The sequence below is a fragment of the Bos indicus genome, chromosome 13 (genome assembly GCF_029378745.1).
Source record: "Bos indicus isolate NIAB-ARS_2022 breed Sahiwal x Tharparkar chromosome 13, NIAB-ARS_B.indTharparkar_mat_pri_1.0, whole genome shotgun sequence".
NCBI classification, from domain to species: Eukaryota; Metazoa; Chordata; class Mammalia; order Artiodactyla; family Bovidae; genus Bos; species Bos indicus.
Genome location: NC_091772.1, coordinates 37,102,752 through 37,118,265, shown reverse-complemented (window position 1 = coordinate 37,118,265; position 15,514 = coordinate 37,102,752). Strand labels below are relative to the sequence as shown.

General features: G+C 39.8%; 1 protein-coding gene across 6 annotated transcripts in view; it reads left to right on the top strand.

The window, feature by feature from the left end:
* The window catches only part of LOC109568017 (ankyrin repeat domain-containing protein 26-like), a 92,013-nt gene extending 89,126 nt beyond the window's left edge, over positions 1-2,887 (top strand). For 4 of the 6 annotated variants that reach the window (XM_070800999.1, XM_070800994.1, XM_070800993.1 and 1 more), the window contains one exon: positions 138-2,887. The gene's annotated coding sequence lies outside the window, so the exon portion shown is untranslated. The remainder of the gene's footprint in view (positions 1-137) is intronic. The other 2 variants (XM_070800996.1, XM_070800997.1) reach the window with 1 other exon arrangement.
* The last annotated feature ends 12,627 nt before the right edge of the window (positions 2,888-15,514 follow it).

The window sequence follows — 15,514 nt, the reverse complement described above, 5'->3', positions numbered from 1 at the left end:
ACTACACCTGGTTCCATCTGAACTTAACTTTTCTCAAACCTTGAGCTAAGCAATGCATTTTTCTTATGGAAATGTTTTTCTTAAGCTATGTTAATGAACTATGTACTTACTCTAGACTCTGTCTTTCTTCACAACAGAGATCTTCATGACCCAGATAATCAGGATGGTGTGATCACTCACCTAGAGCCAGACATCCTGGAATGCAAAGTCAAGTGGGTCTTAGGAAGCATCACTATTAACAAAGCTAGTGGAGGTGATGGAATTCCAGTTGAGCTATTTCAGATCCTAAAAGATGATGCAGTGAAAGTGCTACATTCAATATGCCAGCAAATCTGAAAAACTGAGCAAGGGCCACAGGACTGGCAAAGGTCAGTTTTCATTCAAATCCCAAAGAAAGCCAATGCCAAAGAACGCTCAAACTACCACACAATTGCACTCATCTCACACGCTAGCAAAGTAATGCTCAAAATTCTCCAAGCCAGCCTTCAACAGTACATGAATTGTGAACTTCCATATTTTCAAGCTGGATTTAGAAAAGGCAGAGGAACCAGAGATCAAATTCCAACATCCATTGGATCATTGAGAAAGCAAGAGAGTTTCAGAAAAACATCTACTTTTGCTTTATTGACTATGCCAAAGCCTTTGACTGTGTGGATCACAATAAACTGTGGAAAATTCTGAAAGAGACAGGAAACCAGAGCACCTGACCTGCCTCTTGAGAAATCTGTATCCAGGTCAGGAAGCAACAGTTAGAACTGGACATGGAACAACAGACTGGTTCCAAATCAGGAAAGGTGTATGTCAAGGCTGTATATTGTCACCCTGCTTATTTAACTTATATGCAGAGTACATAATGAGAAATATTGGACTGGATGAAGCAGAAGCTGGAATCAAGATAACTGGGGGAAATATCAATAGCCTCAGATATGCAGATGACACCATCCTTATGGCAGAAAGCAAAGAAGAACTAAAGAGCCTCTTGATGAAAGTGACAGAGGAGAGTGAAAAAGTTGGCTTAAAGCTCAACATTCAGAAAACTAAGATCATGGCATCTGGTCCCATCACTTCATGGCAAATAGATGGGGAAACAATGAAAACAGTGATAGACTTTATTTTGGGGGACTCCAAAATCACTGCAGATGGTGACTGCACCCATGAAATTAAAAGACGCTTGCTCCGTGGAAGAAAAGTTATGACCAACCAAGACAGCATATTAAAAAGCAGAGATATTACTTTGCTATCAAAGGTCTGTCTAGTCAAAGCTATGGTTGTTCCAGTAGTCATGTATGGATGTGAGAGTTGGACTATAAAGAAAGCTGGGCGCCAAAGAATTGATGCTTTTGAACTGTGGTATTGGAGGAGACTCTTACAGTCTAAGGGACTGCAAGGAGATCCAACTAGTCCATCATAAAGGAAATCAGTCCTGAATATTCATTGGAAGGACTGATGCTGAAGCTGAAGCTGCAATTATTTGGCCACCTAATGCAAAGCACTGACTCATTTGAAAAGACCCTAATGCTTGGAAAGATTGGGGTGGGAGGAAAAGGGGACAACAGAGGATGAGATGGTTGGATGGCATCACCAACTCAATGGACATGATTTTGAGTAAACTCCGGGAGCTGGTGTTTGGTCCAGGCCTGGCATGCTACAGTCCATGGGGTCACAAAGAGTCAGACACGACTGAGTGACTGAACTGAACTGAACACTCTTTCTTCAAGTTGGTTCCACCTAAGACTCAGAACCCACTTGACAAACCAGTATGTTTTACACTTGCAAATGTTCTCTTAAGTTATGTTAATGAGACTATGTCTTTGCTTGGAAACCTGCCTTTCTTCAAAATTCATGTCAATCATTTTATGGCCTGAGACAACTTACCTTGTGCTAATGTTATCTCAAAATGTATGTTGTGGATGAGGGGCCTGATACCACTCTGAGTTTTGAGACATTTCCTTTCTCTAATTAACAGCCTGCTGATAGGAATATAACATACTGCTGAAGACTAGCAGGGGGGCACTCTTTCTGCCTCCTCTGATTTCTATGTCAGAACCTTTGTCTATCTCTTTTATACTTTAATAAAAACTTTATCACACAAAAGCTCTGAACGATCACTGGCCCCAGATTGAATTCCTCTCCTCTGGAGGCCAAGAATCCCAACCTCTTTCACAGCTCAGCAACAACCTTTCAGGAAGTTTCTATTTATTTATTTACTTGGAGAATAATTGCTTTACAATGTTGTGTTACTTTTGCTGGGGCTTCACTCCAGTACTCTTGCCTGGAAAATCCCATGGACGGAGGAGCCTGGTAGGTGCAGTCCATGGGGTCTCGAAGAGTCGGACTCGACTTCACTTTCACTTTCACTTTTCACTTTCCTGCATTGGAGAAGGAAATGGGAACCCACTCCAGTGTTCTTGCCTGGAGAATCCCAGGGACGGCGGAGCCTGGTGGGCTGCCGTCTATGGGGTTGCACAGAGTTGGACACGACTGAAGTGACTTAGCAGCAGCAGCAGTGTGAGGAAAGCAGGAGAGACTCCATCTTGAAGCCTGTCATCCATCTTAAAGACAGGATGTAAACTAGGCCTGAACCCTGCCCAAGAGTGAGGAAACTATTGCTAATGAAATCCAGGTCTCCTGGAGACTTCCCTCCCTACAGATGGCAAATGGAGATTGTAGTTGAGGTCAGGCTGCCCCTGTTACACTAACCATGGAGACATCCCCCCTTGATGTATAATCAGTGTCGCCCCCCCTTCACCTGAATTGTTCTCCTAGCACCTTAATTGTTCACCTTAATTGTTCCACTTGTTGTAAAATTCAGTCATATACAACAAAGAGGTTGCTAACATGTAACCGATCACATAGCAGGGAGTATAAAACTGGGTCTCAGAAACATCAGGGTTCCTTGTTGGGAACTGATTCCCCTTGGACTCGCTGGTGTAATAAACTTTACTCCACTGTCTTGAGAGTCCTCCAAGGTGTGTTTTGGACCTCCAGATTCCATGACACTTTCTGCCGTATAGCAATGTGAATCAGGTATAACTAGATATATTATGTACGTATATATATGTCCCCTCCCTCTTGAGCCTCTCTCCCTCCTCACCCCATCTAGGGGTTCTAGGTTGTCACAGAGTGCCAAGCTAGTCTCCCTGTGTTATATAGCAGCTTCCCACTAGCTATCTGTTTCATACATGGTAATGCATATAGGTCAACGTTATTTTCTCAATTTATCCCAAGCTCTTCTTCCCCTACTGTGTTCATAAGTCCTCTATGTCTGTATCTCCAGTCCTTCCCTACAAATAGGATTATCAGTACAATTTTTCTAGATTCCATATATACATGTTAATATATAGTATTTTTCTCTTTTGGACTTACTTAGCTCTGTAAAACAGCTTCTAGGTTCATCCACCTCACTACAACTGACTCAAATCCATTCCCTTTTATGGCTGAATCATATTCCATTGTATATACATACCACAGCTTCTTTATCCATTCATCTGTCCATGGACATCAAGGCTGTTTCCATGTCCTGGCTATTGTAAATAGTGCTACAGTGAACAAACACTGGGGTACATGTGTCTTTGAATTGTTGTTTTTCTCAGGGTGTATTCGAAGTAGTGAATTTCCATATTGTTCTACATGATGACTGTATTAATTTACATTGCTACCAACCATGCAGGAGGGTTCCCTGTTCTCCACATCCCCTCCAGCATGTATTGTTTGTAGATTTTTTGATGATGGCCATTCTGAGTAGTGTGAGGTGATACCTCATTATAGTTTGATTTGCATTTCTGTAATAATTAGCAAATTATTATAATTATCATATAATTATTATAAATTCTCTGCCTCCTTAGAAACCTGTATGTGGGTCAAGAAGCAACAGTTAGAATCAGACATGCAACAACAAACTGGTTGAAAATTGGGAAAGGAGTACCACAAGGCTATATGTTGTCACCTTGCTTATTTAACTTATGTGCAGAGTACGTCATCTGAAATGCCAGGCTGGATGAATCACAAGCTGGAATTCAGGAGAAATATCAACAACCTCAGATATGCAGATTTGTTGTTGTTCAGTCACTCAATTCAGAGAAGGCAATGGCAACCCACTCCAGTACTCTTGCCTGGAAAATCCTGTGGATGGAGGAGTCTGGTAGGCTGCAGTCCTTGGGGTCTCGAACAGTTGGACATGACTGAGTGACTTCACTTTCACTTTTCACTTTCTTGTATTGGAGAAGGCAATGGCAACCCACTCCAGTGTTCTTGCCTGGAGAATCCCAGGGATGCGGGAGCCTGATGGGCTGCCATCTATGGGGATGCATAGAGTTGGACACGACTGAAGAGACTTAGAGGCAGCAGCTGCAGTCACTCAGGTGTATCCAACTCTTTGAGACTCTTTGCTACTACAGCACTCCAGGCTTCCCTGTCCTTCACCATCTCCCAGAGCTTGCTCAAACTCATGTTCATTGAGTTGGTGATGCCTTCCAACCATCTCATCCTCTGTCATCAGAGTCTTTTCTAATGAGCCTATGCTTTGCCTCAAGTGGCCAAAGTATTGGAGTTTCAGCTTCAGCATCAGTTCTTCCAATGAATATTCAGGACTGATTTCCTTTAGGATTGACTGGTTTAATTTCCTTGCAGTCCAAGGGACTCTCAAGAGTCTCCTCCAATACCACAGTTCAAAAGCATCAATTCTTCAGTGCTCAGCTTTCTTTATGGTCCAACTCTCACATTCATACTTGATTACTGGAAAAACTATAGCTTTGATTAGACGATTCTTTGTCAGAAAAGTAAAGTCTCTGCTTTTTAATATGCTGTCTAGGCTGGTCATAGCTTTTCTTCCAAGGAGCAAGCGTCTTTTAATTTCATGGGTGCAGTCACCATCTGCAGTGATTTTGGAGCCCAAGGAAATAAAGTCTGTCACTTTTTCCATTGTTTCCCTATCTATTTTCCATGAAGTGATGGGACTGGATGCCATGATGTTAGTTTTTGAATGTTGAGTTTTAAGCCAGCTTTTTCACTCTCCCCTTTCACTTTTATCAAGAGGCTCTTTAGTTCCACTTCGCTTTCTGCCATAAGGGTGAATGTAGAAAATGATACCACTCTAATGGCAGAAAGTGAAAAGAAACTAGAGTCTCTCTCTTTTTTGTTTTTAATCTTTAGATTGCTTTATTATATGCAAATATCATTCCTAGTACACAATCTACAAATCAGTTCCTCAGAGGTATTTAGTGCAATGATAAACACATCACTTTTTACTGTGTTTACTTAAAAAGGAAAAAAAAATTAATCCAAATCACATTGGGAGATCTTTATTAATTTAAATTGACATTGTTAATTTTGTCTGCCAAGTCCTTAGTAAATATACCTTTAGTTGATACAAACTTCCAGGTTCTCAAATAACACAGGATCATCATAAGGACTAGCAGTTATCAAGAGTTTTGTAATGATTAAAATAATGTTCAAATAATTCATAAGCTACTTCACTGAAATACTTAAAAGAATATTCTGGGGAGTGTTTGAAAGATCTGCTTATAAATAGTGACTGATATACTTAGTTAAGTATTTGGTGCTGTCTCTTGATGAGGGTGAAAGAGGAAAGTGAAAAATCTGGCTTAAAACTCAACATTCAAAAAACAAAGATTGTAGCATCTGGTCCTATCGCTTCATGGCAAATAGAAGGGGGAAAAATGAAAACAGTGACAGATTTTATTTTCTTAGACTCTAAAATCACTGAGGATGATGACTGTTGCCATGAAATTATAGACACTTTCTCCTTGGAAGGAAAGCTGTGACAAACCTAGACAGTGTATTAAAAAGCAGAGGCATCACTTTGCTGACAAAAGTCCATGTAGTCATGTACAGATGTGAGAGTTGGACCATAAAGAAGGCTGAGTGCTGGTTAATTGATGCTTTAGAATTGTGGTGCTGAAAGAAGACTCTTGAGAGTCCCTTGGACTGCAAGGAGATCACACCAATCAATCCTAAAGGAAATCAACGCTGAATATTCATTGGAAGGACTGATGCTGAAGCTGAAGATCCAGTGCTTTGGCCTCCTGATTGGGAAAGACCCTGATGCTGGGAAAGATTGAAGGTGAAAGGAGAAGGGGGTGACAGGGGATGAGATGGTTAGATAACATCACTGACTCAATGGACATGAATTTAAATAAACTCTGGGAGGTAGTGAAGGACGGGGAAGCCTGGCAGGCTGCAATCCATGGGATAGGAAAGAGTGGGACAGGACTTAGCAACTAAACAAATAATTAGCAATGTTGAACATCTTTTCATGTGCCTATTGGCCATCTGTGTGTCTTTTTTTTTTTTTTTTTTTTTGAGAAATGTCTGTTTAGGTCTTCTGCCCATTTTTTTTCTTTTCTTTTTTTTTTTCTTTTTCTTCTTCTCTTTCTTTTTTTCCTGCCCATTTTTTAATTAGGTTGTTTCTTTGTTATTATATGAGCTATTTGTATTTTTTGAAATAAGTCATTTGACAGTCACATCTTTTGCAAATATTTTCTTACATTTTGTAGGTTGTCTTTTCATTTTGTTTATGGTTTCCTTTGCTATGCAGAAGCTTGTAAGTTTAATTAGGTCCCATTTGCTTATTTTTGTTTTTATTTCGATTGCCTTGAGAGACTGACCTAAGAAAACAGCAGTGTGATTTATGTCAGAGAATGTTTTGTCTATGTTCTATGGTGTCATGGTTACATTTAAATTGTTTTATGGTGTCGTGTTACACTTAGATCTTTAAGCTATTTTGAGTTTATTTTTGTGTATGGTTAGAGGGTGTGTTTTAACTCCATTGATTTACATGCAGCTGTCCAGCTTTTCCAGCACCACTTGCTGAAGAGGGAAAAATTTGCATTTAAAAGTGATCCATCTGGAAATTTATTTTAATGTAATGTAAAGTGGTTAAGAGTCAATGACATTGAACGCTTGCTTCAAGCGAATGTTTGCTACCTTTCCATAATATGAAATTTAACTGAAACATGGCTGCTCAATCAAGGACTACATTTTCTAATTCCTTTGACTTATGTGTGTGGCCTCGTGACCAGTAGTCACTACAAAATGTACATGGAAGTGATGTGTGTCACCTGTAGGCCAAGACCTTTAAGAAGCTCTCTGTCCCATCTGCCATCTAGACACAGGCAACAGAAGAGGCCATTTAGATTATGACACCAGAAGTTGGCAGGAACCTGGGTCTCTGAATTACTGGGATCAAGATAGCCACTCACTGGCTAGGAGCATCAACAGTGACTGTTACACGAATGAGAATTACACTCTTATTGTGGTAAGTCACCGAAATGTTGGGATTTCTTTATTAAAGTTGCCAGTATGGCTTCACCCATGCAGAATCTGTCCCTGAGCACTTGTGTCTGAGCACACTTCATTTTATTCAGCAAGCACTCTGTTCACTGCCAGTGTAGTTTCTGAGCCCCACAGGACCAGAAACTTCTAGAGTTAAATTTCCTCAAAAAAGAAGCACAGAGATCAAATATTATCGTCCACTTTGGAAAAAAATTTTTTGTATAAACTGCCATACAATTTCTTTCTTATTATCTTCCATTCATTATCAAGATTAATAAAGCACACTTAGAGAAATAAGCTCAACAGTTATTGGATACCACATGAATATTATTCAACTTACTTGTTGAATTATAATTTGTTGAATAAGTTAGCTTGTCAACTTGTATTGACAAGCCTAGATCCAAACACTTCCAATCAGTATATTATCATATACTGATAATATATAACAAGAATATAAATTCTCTGTTTTGTTTCCTACACCCTGAAAGGAGAAATCCTTATATTTGTTAACTCTCAAAGGGATTAAATTTTTTACCTTCTGTAATACAAAACTCAATAAGAGGAGGTTCTATGGTTCCAATGCAATTTCCTTGCAGACACTAAAGATGATGTATACTCATTTGCTACATAAAAGAGAGATTAGGACTGGGTAAGATTTTTATATTTCTGTGCTGTAACGTGTTTTTTCCTAAGGGGAAATATGCTTATGTGGAAAATCTTCAGTCTTCTCAAGCTGATAATATCTACATCAGCAAACCCTTCTTTCTCATATTCCCTGCTCCATTTTGTACCACGGTATTGAGGATTCAAGTCAGTTGTTGAATCACTAAAATTTGCCATTTCTCAGCACAATAGGTGCTTTTTATCAAAGACAGACGTTCAGTGATTGCACCATATTACCCACATACAATTGAAGTTTTTACATCCTGTTGTAACAGTGCATTTGAATTTCAACATGAAACCTAAAGACGGATTATCTCTTAAGATGTAACCTTAGAGCAGTGACTTTGTAAGGTGTTTCAAACAGAAAGGAACCATTTGTTCCTTTCCCTTCAGGATTGAGTAAAATAAAGATTTCTCAGAGACTCTAAGACTTGTATTAATGATGAAATGACTCACTTTATTCCAATTTAATGTTGCTTCTTTTAACATGGTTATATTATATATACATTGTAAACCTTAGTGCATTTTTGGTTTTTCTCTTACTTTGCTTTTTAATAAATCACAATACTAATTTATTACCATGAGAAATATAACAAACAGGGCAGGTTTTCTTTTGTGGATTAACATTCTTCCTATATAATAAAAGTTATGGGGGGAATCGGAGAAGGCAATGGCACCCTACTCCAGTACTCTTGCCTGGAAAATCCCATGGATGGAGGAGCCTGGTGGGTTGCAGTCCATGGGGTCGCTAAGAGTCGGACACAACTGAGCGACTTCACTTTCACTTTTCACTTTCATGCATTGGAGAAGGAAATGGCAACTCACTCCAGTGTTCTTGCCTGGAGAATCCCAGGGACGGCAGAGCCTGGTGGGCTGCCGTCTATGGGGTCACACAGAGTCGGACATGACTGAAGTGACTTAGCAGCATGGGGGGAATCAGTTCTACAATTTAAAAGATTTTAATGCAGTGGTTCTTCATGTTTTGGGATATGAATATCCGATATCACCTCTCCTCAGGCAAAATGTACGTTTGTGTGTATTTTCAAGGTTTTTCCTGTTTCCAAGAGCTCCTGGCCCCTGTGGACTTTACATTGGCCTAGTTATTTGGGGAAGGGAGTGCAGTGCAGAGTCTTTGATACCTACTCTGCCAGTACTCCAGATGGGTGAGCTGTGTGATTTCATGCCTATTTTTCTCTTTGAAATTTCACTGTGTGAAATTTGTATGTGCAATATGAATTGGGATAAACCACATTCTGTAAACATTAATATAAGACTAAAAAACTCAGCCCGGGAAATCTGCTCAGTAAATCCCTGATAACGTCGCCTCAGACAAGAAGTTCTGTTTGTGTCATTTGTACCAATATCTAGCCCTTTACCTTATGCAGTGGTGAGAACAGCAGCTCCACAGTAAGGCACCTGTGTTCACCCTCTGCTGGGCAACATCTTAGGTGTGTCACCTTGGGCATTTAAATGGGCATAGAACACCTACCTTTAAGGAGTTTGAGATAGTGCTGCTTTTATAAGAACGCAATCATTATTCAAGAAACAACAAATGCCTATGCCAGTATTTGCAATATTTAGAACAATTACTTTGCCTATGGGAAGCCTTTCTGATCTCTGTGCCAAGTTGGTGAAACAGAATTGTCTAGAAAAAGTTCCTAAACTCCTTCGTGTTGTCTTGACGGAGCTCTCTTCCTCCGGCACAATCCCTCGGAAGCATGGGGGTGAGGTGAGGACAGTTGGATTCCTACATGGAACCAAGCTCTGGTGACTTCCTGTGTGTGCACACTCAGATATGTCTAATTCTTTGCAACCCCATGAACTATATAGCCCACCAGGCTCCTCTATCCATGGCATTTCCCAGGCAAGAATACTGGAATGGGTTGCCATTTCCTTCTCCAGGGGATCTCTCCAACCCAGGGATCAAACCCACATCTATTAAATCTCCTGCACTGGCAGCTGGATTCTTCACCACTAGCACCACCTGACTTCCTAGAACATGGACAATCTGCAATACCTTCCAAGCCTGCATTCGCTTTTGCAATCTGTAGTTTGAATTAGGTCGTTAGATAGAGTTCTTGCTTTTGACTTTTTTTGGAGAACTTAAGTCTACTAAACAAAATACTTTGTGACAGCGTCACAAAAGTTCTTAGAAGGAAGATTTCAGACCTTGAACTTCAGCTTTAGAAATCAGATATCTAGAAAGAAACGACAGTTCGTTTTCCACAAATAAATTTAAATAATTACAAGTTTTAAAACTTTCCATAGTGAAGCTCTAGGAAGTGATAGCATTTGGGCACTAGTTTTGATAATGGGTAATTTAAACAACATGTGGTAACATTTACAAAAATGTGTAAGCAATCAAAATTAATTCATTAAGCATTTGTATTTCTGTCATGTACTTACATAGGTGTTTCCTGATTCTATAGGACCAATGGTTCTTTTCATGCCAGCATACAGCAAACAGATGGAAAACATTAACTACTATTTTTCATACTTGTCAAAAATATTTTGTAATCATTACTCTCTCTATATACATATTATACTAAATTACAATAGAGAAAATATTTATGATAAAGTGGACCACTGGTGTGAAAGAAGAAACAAACTAAACTTTAAAAGGAAAATAGAGTAGTGATTTTAAATTAAAAACCATCAAGAAATAAAATGATAGGGATTGGATTTTGCTTTCTCGTGTCTTTATACAACCTTTCTATGTAATTTTAGCATCTACAGAGCCTGGGCTATATCTGATATTTACAAATCACCTCTGAGAGCTAGTAAAAATTTTTCACCAATGCAAACTTGATAACTAGCCAATAAAGCAGATTCTGAACCAGTTGGTCTGATTCTATCATTGGTACTAAGTTAGCTAAGACCTCCATTTTTAATCTTTGTCACATTTTGAGGACTTTAAAAACATTATAAATTATCATTGCTGTTTTTAACATCAGAACTAAAGAATTTTAGAGCTAGTAAGGAGGTAGGCAGTTATCTGGTCCACACCTTTTATTTTACACCAAACTGATGCATTTGCACAGCATTTAAATAGTTCATTAATGTTTATTGGAAGCTGTTATTCCTACTTTGCCTCTCAATTTTTTTTTTATCCTCTTTTTTGCAACTCTGGTTATTTTTCTTTTGTCTGTTTTTTGACATAACCAATAGCTTTCCAGGTGGCTCAGTAGTAAAGAATCTGCCTGCTGATCCAGGAGATCCCAGAGTTCGATCGCTGAGACGGGAAGGTCCCCTGCAGGAGGAAATGGCAACCCACACAAGTATTCTTGCCTGGAGAATCCCATAGACAGAGGAACCTGATGGACTACAGACCATGAGGTCGCAGAGTCAAGTTGGATGCAACCGACCACAAGCACGCATGCACGTACACACACATACACACACACACAGGTATACTTCTTGGTTTGCTATTTGTATTTTCTTTTGGCTGTTCAGTAGAAATAGTTGCTGTGAGCCTATAACCTCTTCAACTCTCAGTGACTAGCAGAGAAAGTCCTTATTATCTGGATAAATGTCTTCTTATACCTTTGCAGTAACATCTGCTGATTAATTAATGTAAGGAAATTAGAACTCTCTTAGGTTATAAAAAAAACTCTTTTTAAAAAGTACTTTAAAAAGGTACTTTATTAAATGTATATTGTGGATTCTTACAAAACAACTTATCTTTGGAAGATCTTGGGTGTAGCTGGGCCTTGAGAACTTCTGGAACCAAGCCTTGAATGCCATCAAGATTCCCAGTGGCTTGTCCTTTTTTTTTTTGTCTGCCTTGCATTCCTTCTTTTTGAATACAAATGAATTTTTCTCCAAAAATGTACTACCAGATCTGAGTTTGAATCTTAACAGTATTCTAATTCTGGTCCTAAAATTCTAGGTAAAGGACACGGATTGGCTTAGCCTGAATCACGTGCCTGCTTATAGACAGATCGACTTAGGCCAGGAAATGAATTACCGAAGTTACAGCATTTTGTCTCCAGGGAGCACTCTCGGCTCCAATCAGTGGTATCCAGGAAGTGGAATCATTCATCTCCCACCAAAACCATAAATTACTGGAGAAAGAGTAGTTCTGAGAAAAGCAGATTCCAGAGGAACAAGTTGTCTTACGAGTCAGTGTGAGACCAGATTTGAGATTTGCTCTCCACATTTTCCTAAATCACCATTCCAATCTCTCCCTTCCCCATCCGTGTAGGAACAGGTCAAATTTTAAAGCAGCCTAAAAAATTAGTCTATAGATTTTACCCACACATCTTTATACCAGTACTGGGGTATTTTTAACAGTTTTAATTGTGTAGTAAATGATACATATAAAAGTTCATAAGTGACATTGATGTAAATTAGGAAACATAAAAATAAATCCCTGTGAATCCATGACCTAAGTTGAGGAAATAGCATATTACAAACACTGCTAAAGCCCACAGTGTGTACACTCTGTAGCCTTCCTCAAAAAAATGAAATGAAAGTGTGAGTCGCTCAGTTGTGTCCAACGCTTTGCAGCCCCATGGACTGTAGCCTGCAAGTCTCCACTGTCCATGGGATTCTCCAGGAAAGGATAATGGAATGTGGAGTCATTCCTTTCTCCAGGTGATCTTCCCCACCCAGGGATCGAATCCAGGTCTCCTGCACTGCAGGCAGATTCTCCAGCAGGAAAGCCTCCAACACCTTACTTAATGCAGTAGATAAGTATTATTATGGTTCCCCTTGTTGGCAGGAAGACAATGGAAGTAGTAAAGGAGGTAGGCTCTGGATCAGAACACTACGTTTTCCACTTACTACATGCATGAGATTAGGTGAATTACTTCATTTCCCTGTACATCTCTCTAGTCTTCACCTGTAAAATGGGATTAAATTGTTTAATAGAAATATTCTTTAACAAGGGACAAGTTAAACAATTGTCTGCTACAGGGCACAGAAAAAGAGATCGGATTTTTGGTTCTCAAATGGAAATGAAAGGACGAGTTCTTCTGTGTTTCTCTGGCAATAGAAGCCAAAAACTCGTTACATTTCATTTAGAAAGTAGAAGATATGAAAGAATCTGAATATCTTTCAGTGATGCCCATTTCCTAATATCTATTAATTTTATTTACTATTACCAGGTATACACACCTCTACTTTGAAAATATACTTAGGAAAATGGATGTAAAATCAATAAAATCATCCCTTGGGGGGAGAAATTGCATTTTGTAATTTTATTTAATGTGAATTTATGTGAAACTAAACTGTAGCCATATAGACACTAGTGAAATTAAAAGCATTGTTATGTAGTGACTCTTTGGGCCACCTTTTGGGTCCTTTCAAGGGTCTGTCTGTAAATACAGGCAGCAAAAGTACTCAAGCATTTGTGAGGTCTTGATGATGTTTCTGCATCCATAATGTTTCTTTCGACTGGGTTTTCTTTGTGGATCCATGATGTATCCCCGAAGCAGAACTTAGTGTATTTGTTGAAGAACTTTAAATACACACACACATACACACACACACACACACAAAGCCTGCTCTGTACAGTAATGGTCCCCAGCCTTTTTGGCACCAGGGACCAGTTTTGTGGAAGATAGTTTTTCTGTGGATGGAGGGGTGGATGGTTCCTGGATGATTCAAGTGCACTACATTTATTGTGCACTTTCTTTCTATTTTTATTGCATCAGCTCCACCTGAGATCATCAGGCATTAGATCCTAGAGGTTGGGGACCCCGGCTATAAGAGGCTCCCAGGAGTGGTTTCTCTTGGTCCAAACAAGGTAACTCTCACTAGTGGCGAGAGCTGCAAGGGAGGGTGGGGGCAAATGCCCTAGAGATTCCGGCTCTCCCCCTGCCTCAGCACTCAGTTCACGGTTTCCTCTTGGTAATCTTTTCACAATCGTGAAAGAAGTTTATATCTGACTAGATCTATCTGACTAGAGCTGACAATGCAGTTCTACTGGCACAAATGACATTTGGTCGTAGTACAGTTACATGTGTCAAACACACACACAGACGTCTGATAGTAATGGCTAACATATGTTTAACATTTACTTTGTGCTCTATTTTAGTTAATCTGAAAAACAGCTCACTGGGGCTTCCTTGGTGGATCAGTGGTAAAGAATCTGCCTGCCAATGCAGGAGACACGGGTTCCATCTCTGGTCCTGGAAGATCCCACATGAGGAAGAGCACCGAAACCCATGCACCACAAATATTGAGCCTGTGCTCTAGAACCTGGGAGCTGCGACTACTGCAGCCCACACTCCCCAGGCTCTTATGGAGCCTGTGCTCCGTAGAGAAGCCACTGCGATGAAAAGCCTAAGCACTGCAACTAAAGAGTAGCCCCTGCTTGTTGCAACTAAAGGAAAGCCTGTATAGCAACAAAGACCCAGCACAGCCAAAAATAAAGATAAATTATAAAATACAAAACAGCACATTGCTGTGCTTGTTACCATTAGCCCCATTTTACAGATGAGGAAATAGGCCTTAGAGGTGAAGTAATGTGTCCCAATCTATCCAGCCACTCAGTAGGGCAGCTGGAAATGATGTTCTCCAGTCACAGCCATAAGACCTCCTAGAGCAGCCAGTATGGTCTCCCAGGCTTTCAGGCTCTTGATTGACCCCAAATAAGGCATAGAATACCTCCTCCTCACCAGTTTCTCAGGAGACCCAGCACGTTGCTAGACCCTTTGACAGAGAGGAATTAATGCCTGTCCTTGATGAGCAATGTCCTAGAGGCTTAGAGAGTTAAAGATTCTTGACAGCTGGACTCAGCCAACTGACAGTTTACTCACCTGGCAGAATCTGGTCTATGGGGGAAAGGAGAGAGCCACAATTAGCAAATAAAATGACCTTTCCTTTTCCTGAAAGTTATTTTGGAAAAGGATTCTACTTTTAGAATATGTAAAATCTAGAATCGAAAAGGACCTCTAGAAGAAAAGAACGGATCAATTCTAGTTGCTTTTTAAGTGAGTTCTTGAACGTGAGTCTTTGTTTTAAAATGTTATATACATTTTGAAGTTTTATAATAACCAAAGGTGGCTGGTTTTCAGGTCTTAAACTTCTCAAAAAGGAAAAGGCTTGCCTTGAAAGCATTTCTAGCTTTAAAAAAATGCTTCAGCAAGCCCTGACTTAGGACTCATGAGCAATCTTGCTCTTTCTCAAATGATTCCTCTCAGAAGTCATTGCAACTTAACTCCCCGCCAAATGGCTGAGCTACTCTCAACCGTGCTGCCTCCCAGAATTCATCTCTAGGCAAATTTGCCTTGTGGCCTCTCCCAGTTGATCTGCTTCTGTGCTCCTGAGCAGGGGGACAGATCCAGAGGCTGTAATACACTTAGGCAGTATTTTCCCTTTGGACTGCCAGCCTGACTCAGACCCAGGTGGGTGGTGATTCAAGTTGAAACAAACATGGGCTCAGTCCAAGCCTTTAGTTTTGATATATAGGAAAAGTTCTTTGTAATGTGTGCCAGGGAAAAGCAATTTAAAAAATAATAATAATATGCAGGGGATGGTTATGTAAGACTTAAGACGCTGCTTTAGGGTCCCTTGGCTGGGCTGTTTAAAATACTGTATTGAGAGGAGAAAA